The 12,850-nt window shown below is 39.1% G+C and overlaps 1 pseudogene; it reads left to right on the forward strand.

Moving 5' to 3' along the window:
• Positions 1-12,627: 12,627 nt before the first annotated feature.
• LOC147919097 (F-box protein At5g25290 pseudogene) overlaps positions 12,628-12,850 on the forward strand; it is a 1,170-nt pseudogene continuing 947 nt past the window's right edge.

Raw genomic sequence — 12,850 nt, forward strand, 5'->3', positions numbered from 1 at the left:
CGAAACTGTAAATCACTTACCTCTCTATTTCTACAAGTGTAGTGAAGCCTCCCTGGGTTTGTCCTTGTAAAAGAAGGTTGTAGGTTTGGCGTTTCACCACAGTAACAAACAGCCGGGATCCCATACTCCGCATCGTCATACTCGACTGGACTCGTGTTTGGCAAAGCATACATTAAGAACGAAACTGATAACGTAATTGAAGGAGTGAAAATAAAGAAAAGAGGAACTTTAAACTATTATCCGAATATCCAACTCTCAAAATCTAATCCAACATCTACGGCAGCGGCTCTCTCTGTTTCCTCCAAATCAGTTCAATGAACCCTAATTTCCCTGAATCTTATAATATATCTATTATATTCGGTTGGCCTTTTATAGAACTTTCTGTATCGTGTCGTTTTTTGTATTGAAAAACAACATGAAGTTTTCCAAGTTGTGTCGTTTTCCAATAGTTGCGAACGGCGTCGTAAGCTTGTTACAGTGTCGATATACCAAGGGCTTTATGCTACAGATTGTATTACCGATTATAGGGGATTAAATATCAAAAACGGTGCGGTGGTACAGTGGTAGGATTGGCCATGAGTGTCCTTCAGTGTCACGAGTTCGAGGCCTTGTAAAGCTGTACTTTTTCTTTTTTTCTTATGTTTGTTAATGGTAAAAATATGTTTGGGCGGCAGTGTTGATATTTGTTGGTGTGTTTGCCCGGTGAAACTAAGTACACGTCGTCTTCACTGCACTGTTGATATTTATTTAGGAATATAAGGAGCAATACGACATCTACTAGACATTTTCGGATTAAAACGAGCAAAACGCCCAAAACGACAACGATTGTCATCCACGTTAATTAACATCTTCATTACATAGTAATTTAATTATCTAATGAAACATACGTGGGGAGATGAAACGCAACACTGAAGGGAACTGATGATACACCTAGAGGATTTCACAAATAGATTTGGCCACCCACCACACTCCGCAATTTACACAGATGATGTCATAATAACGTGTGTCGGTCGATAACCTGCCCCATCTCAAACAACTACTCATGGCACAGTCCGGGAAAGGGATCAACGAACTGGATGGATATACAAAAGAATCTTTGTACGTGTTTTTACGCGCCGTCTTAAACATACTCAACCGTTGGAACAGATCTTCCCCGATAAGCCGTACTCCCTCTGATTGGAGTGGATAGTGATGTGCATCAAATTGGTGAAGAAAACGAACCGCCATCTGCTCGTCCCCATATAACATAGAGAAAATTCCACATGCAAGAGTGGACTCGGCATCTTCGGGGACGTTGTTTTTTAGTAGTGCGATACCGCCCTGAAAGTCTCGCTCCTCGGCAACGATCCGTAGGCCCTCGTTGTAGATTGCTATGCTGTTCCCTGCTTTCAAGCATTTTTCGAAAATACGCCTGTGAATCCCTTCTTCCTGGTGTTCACCATTTGGATTCCTTGTCGTTTGGAATGAAGAAGGATGTTCACAGATGTGGTAGATGCTGGCAACCTTCAGAACTTCTGGGGCAAGCACCGCATCCACTCCTCGCCGACCAGCCTTTAATAATGGGCCAAGGCGCTAGAACCCATCAATTACGAGATGCTTGGCTATTTTTATCAACATCTCGTCTGGCAGATCAATCTTCTTACGGCTAGCAGACGCCATTTTTTGGGAGTTCAGTAAACTAATAGCAATATGTGCAGAACCAAATAGACGGAAACTGCCGCCTGCCCACTAATATAACCTACGATGTGAGATGTGGTTGGGGAGTTTGGCGAAAATCCTGGAAATTTATACTACTTTCTTTATTGACGTCCTTTTAAATTACCCTTTTGTTAACTACTTAATTACGAAGGAACCCATTTTAGGTTTATGAGCTCTCATGCACGCCTACTCGATTATAATTACTAAAACATATAAGTAGTGCGAACCACGTGTCACTTTCGTGTTATCGGATTTCAAATTCATTATATTCGTATTCGTTAAATATCGCCTATAACTCAACCATCAGCTAACCCTAAGCCTAGACTATAACTTTTGTAGGTTCTCTGATGTGACAACTTCGAAGAGAGTCGTATTTATTGTTGCTTTAGATATGATAGTTTTCTCATCATTATGTTTATTTGATGTGTATCCAGTTACGTAATTATCATCACTTCCTCTCAAGTGGATCAATCCAGAGGGTTGCTATTCACTAGTATTGATTGTACGATTATTTAAGCTTCTGTACGTAGACGACTATCACAATATATTATGACTTCCAACGTACATCAACTATGGTGTGGGGAATAAATTATCTTTCTGATAAGACAATACAAACATTCGTCTTATTATTAGGAGATAGTACAAGCATTCCGTCATTTCTTTTACTTTATTTAATGTCCAAAAAGAAATAAACATTTACTAATATTTTTGTGAAAATAGCTACTAATAATAACAATTTTAATATTCAAAACTCTCCCTATTATTTTCTATCTCAATTTCAACAATTATTCGAATATTAAATAAATAGGATAGAGTACGTTTTAATAATACAACCATTGTACATATTCTCACGAAATTAAACCAATATTTGAAATAGAAAACAACATTTGATTTCTATTTCTCGTTTGTTTTTCTGTCCTCATTCCGCGGACAGTCTGACGAACGTCCGTGCAGATTCTGTATGGGTTCCGGAGCTTTCTGCTTCCTGGGCAATTGTTTCAATTGTTGTCCCATCTTGTCCCATCACATTGTTAATGTAGTTTTGTGCAGCAAACTCACTTCTATAAGTTTAAAAAATTAAATGTACATGTGAGAGTCTGAACAGATAAGAACACATACGCTTTCATACCAATTATTAATATAATATCAACTTACATCTCCTTGTGATGGCCAAGTCCTTTGAAATCTGCTCGAATGAAGAATTTAGAAGACGCTTCGGTGTGTAAAAGACATGGTACGCCTACACACAATTACGTAATTGAGTTGCTAGACAAATTACATGTACTTGCTTCTATCATAATATCAATTTCATCTGACGTACCTTCATAACTCCCAACCTTAAAGAACCGGAAGACACAAAACACTGGCTCGGATTTGTGGAGAACATGACATCCCTTTGATTCCCAATCAGAGAGGAATTGATGGGCATAGAAGTCTGTGAGACGACATTTGACACTTTCATTCCTGCATTAACGCACAGTTGCTTTCAAATTTAAACCTATGAAGTTCCAATATATATATGTATATTACTATGTCTATAGCATAATAGGTACTTAACCTGCCATTCAGGAGAGTGAAGACAACTTCAATACACCTGCCATCGTAACGTCTTCTTATGACGTCCACATTTACGATGCACCCACAAATATCTAAGGGGGGGAAAATAAAATGGGGATGTAACGTTTATTTTGTACTTTTGCAAATGATACACTTAAAAGTAACGTCCTCAACTGACCAAACGACCACTAAATGAATCTCAGCAACCATCGCAAGTTCATAATTCCACGGACATTAATATATACATATTAAAGAAATTATAGATAAAACATACCGAAAGAAACGGGATGAGTAACTCTGCCACGAGTTATATCATCGATATCCTCGAAGCGGAAGTAATTTTTGTGATTCAAAGGTTGGATCACATCCATGGTTGACTCATGCATAAACTTGATTTGGTATGGGTGATGAGTATTCCTCTCCTTGAGAGTTGGATTGATTAATTTAAACTCCCGAATATCGTACCAGGAACCGATTTCAGGGTTTGGCGGGATATTTGGGTATTCACCCTGTAGAAACGCCACTTCGATTGTGGAACCCTTCATAACATATAAATTGTTATACATCAAAAACTGTTGGATTTAGCGAATTAAGAAAGACTTGTTCAACTAACCTCTTCGTCCACAAGGAGGAGAACTCGTTTTATAAAGCATTCGTGAATCGACCAAGCGTTCAACCCCTTGGCGTGGATACACCAACACCAATTCCTTCTCTCACGGTCCAGTTCAGCAATACGATCGATTCTGAAGCTCATGGTGATCTCAGATTTTGGATATCTCTTACTTTAAACTGTGTTAGGATTTGACGAAGGTTGAGAGCAATCTAAATATTTACGGAGAGCGAAATCTTGAAATGACACGGCTTTTCAACTTTTCATGGTGTCCGTTTAATAAGACCCTAAATGTACGTACCTTCCCAATGTAGTATACGTACATATGTATAGTTTGTATATTTACAAGACTAACAAATAACCGGGAATCATAAATTAATAACGAGATCCCGACCAAAACGAAAGAGGATATCACAAAGCCCACACCTTAACCATTAAACTCATAAATGTTAACAAGCATCGATAGACCAAAATTATGTTTCCCTCAATTCGAAACCCTGTACCATAATTGTGATAAATACTTCAAGAGATGGTTTAATCGGGCTTGTTTTAAATAATATTCGGTTATTAGCGGTTTCAGATTTACAAGCAGAGTAAAGGTAGATCAAATATTTAGCTTTTCTAGATTAAGGGTGAAGAGCATAATAAAAAGGTATACAATTTATGCATGTCTTTCTCATGCATTAACCACAAAAAGACAAATAAACTGCAGTTAAAAATAATATCTATCTTGAACAGCCACATATTTGATTTATAAAGTTAGAGAACTCGTGTAATTTTATTTGTAAAATATGCTAGTACGGAAACGTGTCTTTTTCTACAAACCGGATTTGAGACAAATTATATACGAACTACACAACTTTCCACTTTGACGTCCGGAACAGCCAATAGCTATAGCATTAAATGCGACAAGTACATGCAGGGATTTGACATCTTCTTTTGTGTAAAATCAGTCTTACTTATATTTTGAAATGACTATTATCTCATCATAGTGTTTACTGATCACTTTTTAAGCAAGTAATAATTATAAACTTTGCCCAACGAGTACAGTATATATTTTTGGTTACCGAGACGACGAGAGAAAAACCTTTATCGTGTGAACCAGTATGATGTTGCGTAAGCATTACGTACACCTTTTCCCAACTAATTACTCTCTGTAACTTATTCTTCAATACGCATTGTGCTAAAAGGACACGCAGAGTAATTATATTGTACAGTTTATATACAAATTTCACAACCTACCTCCTTTATTGTTGAAGCATATATAATAGCTCCGATAACGAAATCTCAAAAAAAAAGAAAAAATGCCGAAAGCACACAATAAGCTCCCATATCTCCCTGATGATATTTTACTCGAAATCTTTAGGCTTCTCGCAGTAGATGGGCTGTCGCATCTTGCTCCAATATTGAAGTCGGGTCGGCGAGGACTGAAGACGGTGCTTGACCCCTATGTTCTAAAGGATGCAAACATCTACAACATCTGTTGGGATCCGTTATTGATCCAAAGGTCAGACGACCCAAATGGTGGCCCTCAAGATAAAGGGATTCATAGGCGTATATTCAAAAAATGCTTCAAAGCTGGAAACGAAGTTGCAATCTACTACGAGGGCCTCCGGATTGTTGCGGAGGAGAGAGACATCAAGCGAGGCATTTCTGTTCTATCTCGTAACGTTCCCGCAGACGCTGAGGCAACACTGGCATGTGGTATCTTTTCTATTTTATATGGAAGCGAACAGATGGCGGTTCATTTTCTTCATTTATTTGATGCACATCACTTTCCTCTCAAATCGAATGGGGTCAGCTTTGTAGGCAAGTCTGTGTTTCGCCTGTTGTTTACATACCAGGTGGCAATTCAAAACACGTACAAGGATACATTCGTCTATCCATCTACTCACCTCATCCCTAACCCGGACTGTGCCGCCATTTGTTGTATCCAATCCGGTTTCTTCTCTATAAACTTTCGAGATTACGACATCTTGTGTACTAATTGCGGACTTTGGTGGTTGGCGAAATCTATATGTGAAATCCTTTAGTTCTATAATCTCCAATGGCTGCTCTTTAAAGTTTATTTTTTTTTTGTTTTAATGTGTTGTTGTATACGTCTGGTACGTACATGTGAACTTATATGAGCGGTGGTACGTACATCGATAATTTGTAGGGTATGTTATTAAATAAAACAAGACGATATGAACGGGACTAGTCCATGTGTACGTACACGTCACAGACAATAGAACTAGTTTGGAACCGTGTACAACTATGTATTTATGTACGATGCCCTGTTACGTTGTACGTACACAAATACATAGGTGTGGCACCGTGTACGATGGCGGGAAAACACTAAATAGAATACATACGTTGATTATAAAATAAACTCCGGCATACACCGGATAACGGTTCGAGGTTCCAAAAAGAAAAAAACAACCATCAAGTACATAATATTTATACATTAACCTAGTTGAAAACGTCGTCACTAAGGTTAATCCGCAAAAAAAATAAAAACATGAAAAGAGGATCTTAAAAGAACGGGCGCAACTCCTGTGCATACTAGTAGAAAAAACAGGACTTACACCCGGTGAGGTAGCTACTGCAAGTACACCTACGGCGGTGGAGGAGAGAAGGCGACGATCTCACTTCAAAAAGGGGACCACCGAGATGGAGGTTCGCAACATGGTACATAACCAGGCCAGCGACTTCAACGGCGGTGTTCATGTGAGGGACCATGAACCAGAAAATATTGCCAAACGCCTCGGCCTCCGTCACTTGGCCCGTAAACGTTGCGAACAGCACATAAGCAAAATTCGCATACGGATCCGTTGGTGCAAAATAGCGTAGCTTTGCCATACCTTCAGCAAAGGTGGGGGAGTTTGAAGCTAGCCTGACGCCCTCAAGATAGTTCGCTACGATGTGGCCCCTGTATAGGAGAAGCTCAAAGTAGGGCCTGAACTTAGACTCCATAGTGATGAACTGTGGCCACGTGATGAACGGACGAAGTTGAACAGTTTGGAGGTCGACAGTGTTCAGCGCCTCGACCAATACGGGGATAGGAGTGACAGATACGGGAATAAAATTGACAAGGAGGCTTGTAGGGTTTGGCAGCTTGATGGCCAGGAATATCTCGTTCGGAGGGGTGTTCATTGTTTTTGTTTTTGTTTTTTTATTTTGTTGGAGACGTAATGGGCTGTGGATGGTATTTGCTGTGTGTAGGGAATAAAACATCTTCTTACGTACACACATCTATATATAGTGAGAACAGTGGTAATTTTATTTTTACTATAACAGGTAATTAATTCGATGGTATTTAACAGTAAAATGTACTGATTGTATAGGAATATATTTATATAAATGTAATGATTACTTTATGTTTATTAGCCACGCCAAAAGTATTCAACAAGCTATGTTGGTTCTTTGGTACTCGTGTACGTATATAAGTGAAATTACATAACTGATATTTGACATCTACAACCCTGCAAGTCATATGGATTAAAATTCACTTATATGGACGTCAAATCAGTTGGCCATTGCATTAAAAATAGCAACATGTCATTGCATTAAATACGACTACTATTAGATACAAACACATTGTTAATTTCCCTATATTATATATTAAATATAGTGGTTTCAATTTTAAGTATGAAAGGGTAATATTCAATTCGAGCTACACGTGCATGTAACTGTTGATGTAGGTCTTAGCCATGTATCGTACAGAATAAGATATTCGATAAACTATTAGTTTTACTAAAACTAATAGCCAGTTATCACATCTAACAAAGTTCGTGGTTACCTTTAAATGCAAACATGTTTCGTTATAAAACTACCAAAGCATTTGACTAATTCGGCGAGCGCACCACCAGATTGTGCATTTCCTGCAACGATGCTTGTAAGGGCCCACCATATTGAGTACGTCTTCCTTCCTCATTGAGAGCGCGCATTTTAGTGCGCACGAAGGAGTTGTTATTTCCCCATCATCAGGGTAGTCAAAAAACACACCATAAGTTGTATTGTGTGATGCTCCATAGTGAATAAGCTCAGTGATGAGTTCTTCACACATATCTCCAACCTCTTCGGAGTCAAGTGGGTAGTGTTTTATAGAAAACAGCTGAAGCAAATGACCCGCCTGGACTTCGGACCCTTTACAGATGCACAACATGGCAGACGCAAGAGTAGCGTCGGCATGTGTTGGTACGTTACCCAAGAGTAAATTTACGGCCCCTTCAATGTCCCCATCTTTTGTTGCAAGACGAAGGCCTTCATAATATATGGCCGTTGGATTATCCGCATCAAGGCACCTTTCAAAAAACTTCCGGTGTCGACCACCAAACATGATATCATCGGGGTCACTGCACATGTTGAAGATGTTTGCCTCTTTCAGGACGTCGCGACGGTAAACTATAGTTTTGCCTCTATTTCCCGAACGTAGGAGTGACTGCATGTACCACCAGTGTTTTGCTGCCATTAGTTTAGCTATTCGCGCCAACAGATCGTCAGGAAGATTTGGGTTGGTCATATTTGTAGTGAAAGTATTATGTGCACATTGTAATGCAAACGATTTTATAATACAATCGTTTGATATGGTTGGGGAAGTATTTGGTATGGATATAAATGATACTTGATATAACTGCGTGACAAGATGGCGAGGTAACATCAAACCACTAATTATTAAGAGTTTATAAACATCCACTAACAATATAGATGGAGTGTCGTTTTGAGAATCTTAATGGGCCGGTTGGAATATTTTAGGCCTCTTTACATCATAACCATATATAATCCCCCACATCCCCTATTAGTATACACGTGTCATAACCATATAACGGATTTGAAGTCTACTACTATAATCTACTATCTCAATCTCGATTATTCACTACCCGCTCAGCTTAACGTCTATTGTCAGACATGACACCTGTTGGCAACTGCGATGTGACAACTGATACCCGCAAAAGTCTTATATGGGAAGACGTAGAAGAGTTGTTTAACAAGTAAGTAGAGGGATGTGACTTATATCTCATCGATGTGTCTTGATGAGTACGTTTAACATGATGTGTTTGTAATCATTACTAAGTTACGAAATCTGATCACAGTGTGAACTAAGGGTGTGAACAAATAATATATTCACACATGGTTCGTATGGAACAATGATTACTACGTATTTAGGCTATAGTTTGACCTCTCTCTATGTCGAATTATGTGCGGATTTGTAACTTGTATTAGTATTAAACAAAAAAGAAAAATCAAATTATTGCTTTGTTCAGTGCGGAATTTATGAAACCGCTAGGTAAATGGTAGTTGGGTAAAGTATATGCGGTTCATGGGCTCCAAGTATATGCGGTTCATGTGTTAACTGTTTTGGAAACCGCAACAGTAATTTTACTTTTCCAAAAAAAACTAAAACTACAGAATATGTCTTGATTGGTAACATCACGCGGATTTAAAAAAAAAAAAGCTTAAAAGGCGCACTTATACATGTCGCTGTTCATTGCCATAATTATTAAAAACCCTGCAACTCCAAACTAGAACTTTCTCTTTATTTAGAGTACCCTCCACAAGTTGCAACACATACGAAACATTGTTTTAGAAAATTCAAGTGAAAATGACGACTACAACTCGAAAAATGCCTGATATACCCGATGAAATATTGATTAAAATCCTCGGCTTTCTCGCAGTTGATGGTTTGGAGTACCTCGCTCCAATACTGAAGGCAGGTCATCAAGGTGTAGAAACGGCGCTCTCTCCCCAAGTTTTAAAGGATGCTAACATCTTCACCTTATGCTGGGATCCGACGATGTTTCAAGCACCACATCACCCAAATGGTAGAGTCCAAAATGAAGGGATCCACAGGCGTATCTTCAATAAATGCCTAGATGCTGGCAACAAACAGGCAATTTTTTTCGAAGGTTTCCGGGTTGTTGCCGAGGTGGAAGACATTAAGCAAGGTATCGCACTCCTAACTCGTAACGTTCCCGCGGAACCTATAGCGACACTCGCTTGTGGGTTTTTTTCTATGTTAGATGGGAACTGCGAGATGGCTAGACATTTTCTTCAACTGTTTGATTCACATCACTACCCACTTAAATCGGAACGAGCAGGTTTCTGGCCAAGGGGGTGTTCCGGTTGCTGTGTAGATATCAGACGGCGCGAGTAGACACATACAGGAACACATTCGTCTATTCTATTGCTCCCTTTATCCCTTCTCCGGAATGTGGTCGATTGTGTTTATTGAAGCATGGTTTCAAAAACAAATGGTATGAAGATTATGACATTGGCTGCAGAAATTGCGGCCTCTGGTGGTTGGCGAAAGCTATGTCCGAGATCCTGTAGTTATATTATCTCTTTAGATGTTTCGCCCTAAACGTAATATGTAACGAATATCATGTTTTTAACGCAGTTTTTATATCTTCTAGAATCCTTCTACGGCAACTAAATCCGTTTACAATGTCTCCCTGTTGTACTACCATTTTGGTTCATGTAACACCTAGGTTGTATCCTTCATAAGAACGCGGAATCTATCGCTACTTAATATGTTGTTTACGAAAACTAAGAGGTTGGGTGCCTAAAACTCGTACCTACCCATTGCAAAACCACTTATATATAATACTAAGACGTACACAACCTGAAAGATATTAGTGTAATAACTACGTTTATAATTTCAGTGTACGTTCAAGAGAATGTACGTTTAGTGTACGTACAATAGTATATACTTTAGGCCTTGTACGTATTAGGAGTTGCAATTTGCGTGTTCGTAGAATGGGAAGGAATAGTTCAGGCATTATCTCCATTTATGCAATTATTGTTTGGGTGAGCAAAACCCCCTGTATGCAAATTAATTATAAATATATCCGCTGACGCAGATTCTTCTATTTCGTATTAGTATATACGTGGCGCCACCATAATAACGGATGTCAAATGCGTTATACACTACTTAGACAATTATTTCTCTTAAATTCCGCTAGGCTCTACTTAGGGTAGACATGACAGCAGTAGGTTGGACGAAGTGACAACTCCAACCCCCCAAGTCGTGTTATCTCAGCGTGATGTGATTTATATCTCAGCGAGTTTTAATTAAACAGTAGTAAGTGACGTTTGTCACGTTGCATTACAACAATAAACGGGTAGGGTGTTAGCTAAATGCGTATCTCGTTAGCGTTCTATAAATTATAATTACCAGTCCCACTGAGTGCAACCTGAACTTTGTGTTCTTCAAACACCCTTCTGTACAAGTTGTAGTTCCTACTGAAAAATCACAGCAAGATGGCGTCTGCGTCTCAAAAAATGCCTCATCTACCAGATGAGATGTTGATTATCATCTTCGGGTTTCTCGCAGTTGATGGTTTGAACTACCTAGCTCCAATAGTCAAGGCAGGACCTCGAGGAGTCAAAACAGCGCTTAGGCCTCAAGTTCTCAAGGATGCTAACATCTCCAGCATTACTTGCCATCCTTCTTGGTTCCAAAAATTACATCATCGAAATCGTAGAATAAAAGAGGAAGGGATGCACCGGCGTATCTTCGAAAAATGCCTTGACGCTGGGAACGAAAAGGCAATCTATTACGAAGGTCTCCGGGTTGTTGCCGAGGAAAGCGACATTGAGGGAGATATTGCACTTCTAACTCGTAACGTACCCGCAAGAGATGATGCCACACTAGCATGTGGATTTTTTTCTATGTTACATGGGAACCTCGACATGGCGGGTCATTATCTTTACCTGTTTTTGGAATACCACTACCAACTAAATACAACTCAAACAAGGATTTTGGGCAGGGAGTTGTTCATGTTGCTGGGTAGATATCAGACGGCGCGAGAAAACACGTACAAGGATACATTCGTCTATCCGATTGCCCCTATGATCCCTTCTCCGGAATGTGCTAAATTGTGTTTATTGGAGCATGGTCTGTACTCTCTCAACTATCGAGACTATGACATGGTGTGCAACAATTGCGGCCTTTGGTGGTTGGCGAAATCTATATCCGAGATCCTTTAGTTATATTATCTCTTTAGATGTTTCGCCCTAAACGTTTCATCTAAATGCCTTCTGTTATAAACGCAGTACTAATATCTACGTCATAGGCTTTACGCGGACTGAATCCGGCCTTTTGTTTCAATGGTTTTCTCTTCTACTTATTTTTAAGCATGTACCACTTGATGTTGTTTCCTTTCCTTTTGTAACTGTTCTATCTTGCAAAAGAACTATACACAATAGATATATCTGCCAATTGTGTATGTACAACAAAGTGTGTGTGGGTACATGGGTCGTTACGTTTGGTACGAGAAATGTATTGTTTTGTTACTACTGTGCATTCGGTTGGTGAAGTCGGGAAGTGTTCACATCCCTATGATTTCAAGGTATCGGGTCTCAATTTTAATAAGCCCATTCGGTATGGATTTGTTGTTTATTTCTTAAACTCAAACAACATTCGGTCAAATTTAATAAGCCCATTCGAACAAACATCAGAAGGCCTCAATTTTTAGAGTTTGAGTTGAGGACCCATTTAAAATTTTCAAAAATTACATCGGCCTTACTGAGAAAAACAATTTTAAAGTAAACAATACAATTTCTTTTCGCATTGGGCTTCCAATGTTGCTGGACCGGCAATTAAATTATGGTTTTTTAATATGTAAACTACGAATTAAAGTAAATTTGAAATATAAACCCGAAGAAAAACAAAGAAAGCGAAGAGTCGCGACGTTTTGTATTATTTAAATAGCATCACCCCCTGTCTCCTATCCAAACCCAGGGTAGACACGAGTAACAGGATCTTATCAGAAAAAACCATGGAGTTTAGAGTTGATGCCATCGCTGATCTTAGACCAGGAAAAACGAATTGGATTATCCAAGCGAAGGTCTTGAATTCGTGGTATGTTACTGAGTTCTTTTGGAAGCGGGTTCTGCTCCTTGCTGATACACGGGTTAGTCCACTTTGCTTTGTAAAATATTTGCACGAAGTTGTTAACCAACGCAGTGGTCTTCTACACAATTGATATGCAATTTTGTAGG

This window comes from Camelina sativa, chromosome 20 (assembly GCF_030686135.1).
Source record: "Camelina sativa cultivar CO46 ecotype springtype chromosome 20, ASM3068613v1".
NCBI classification, from domain to species: Eukaryota; Viridiplantae; Streptophyta; class Magnoliopsida; order Brassicales; family Brassicaceae; genus Camelina; species Camelina sativa.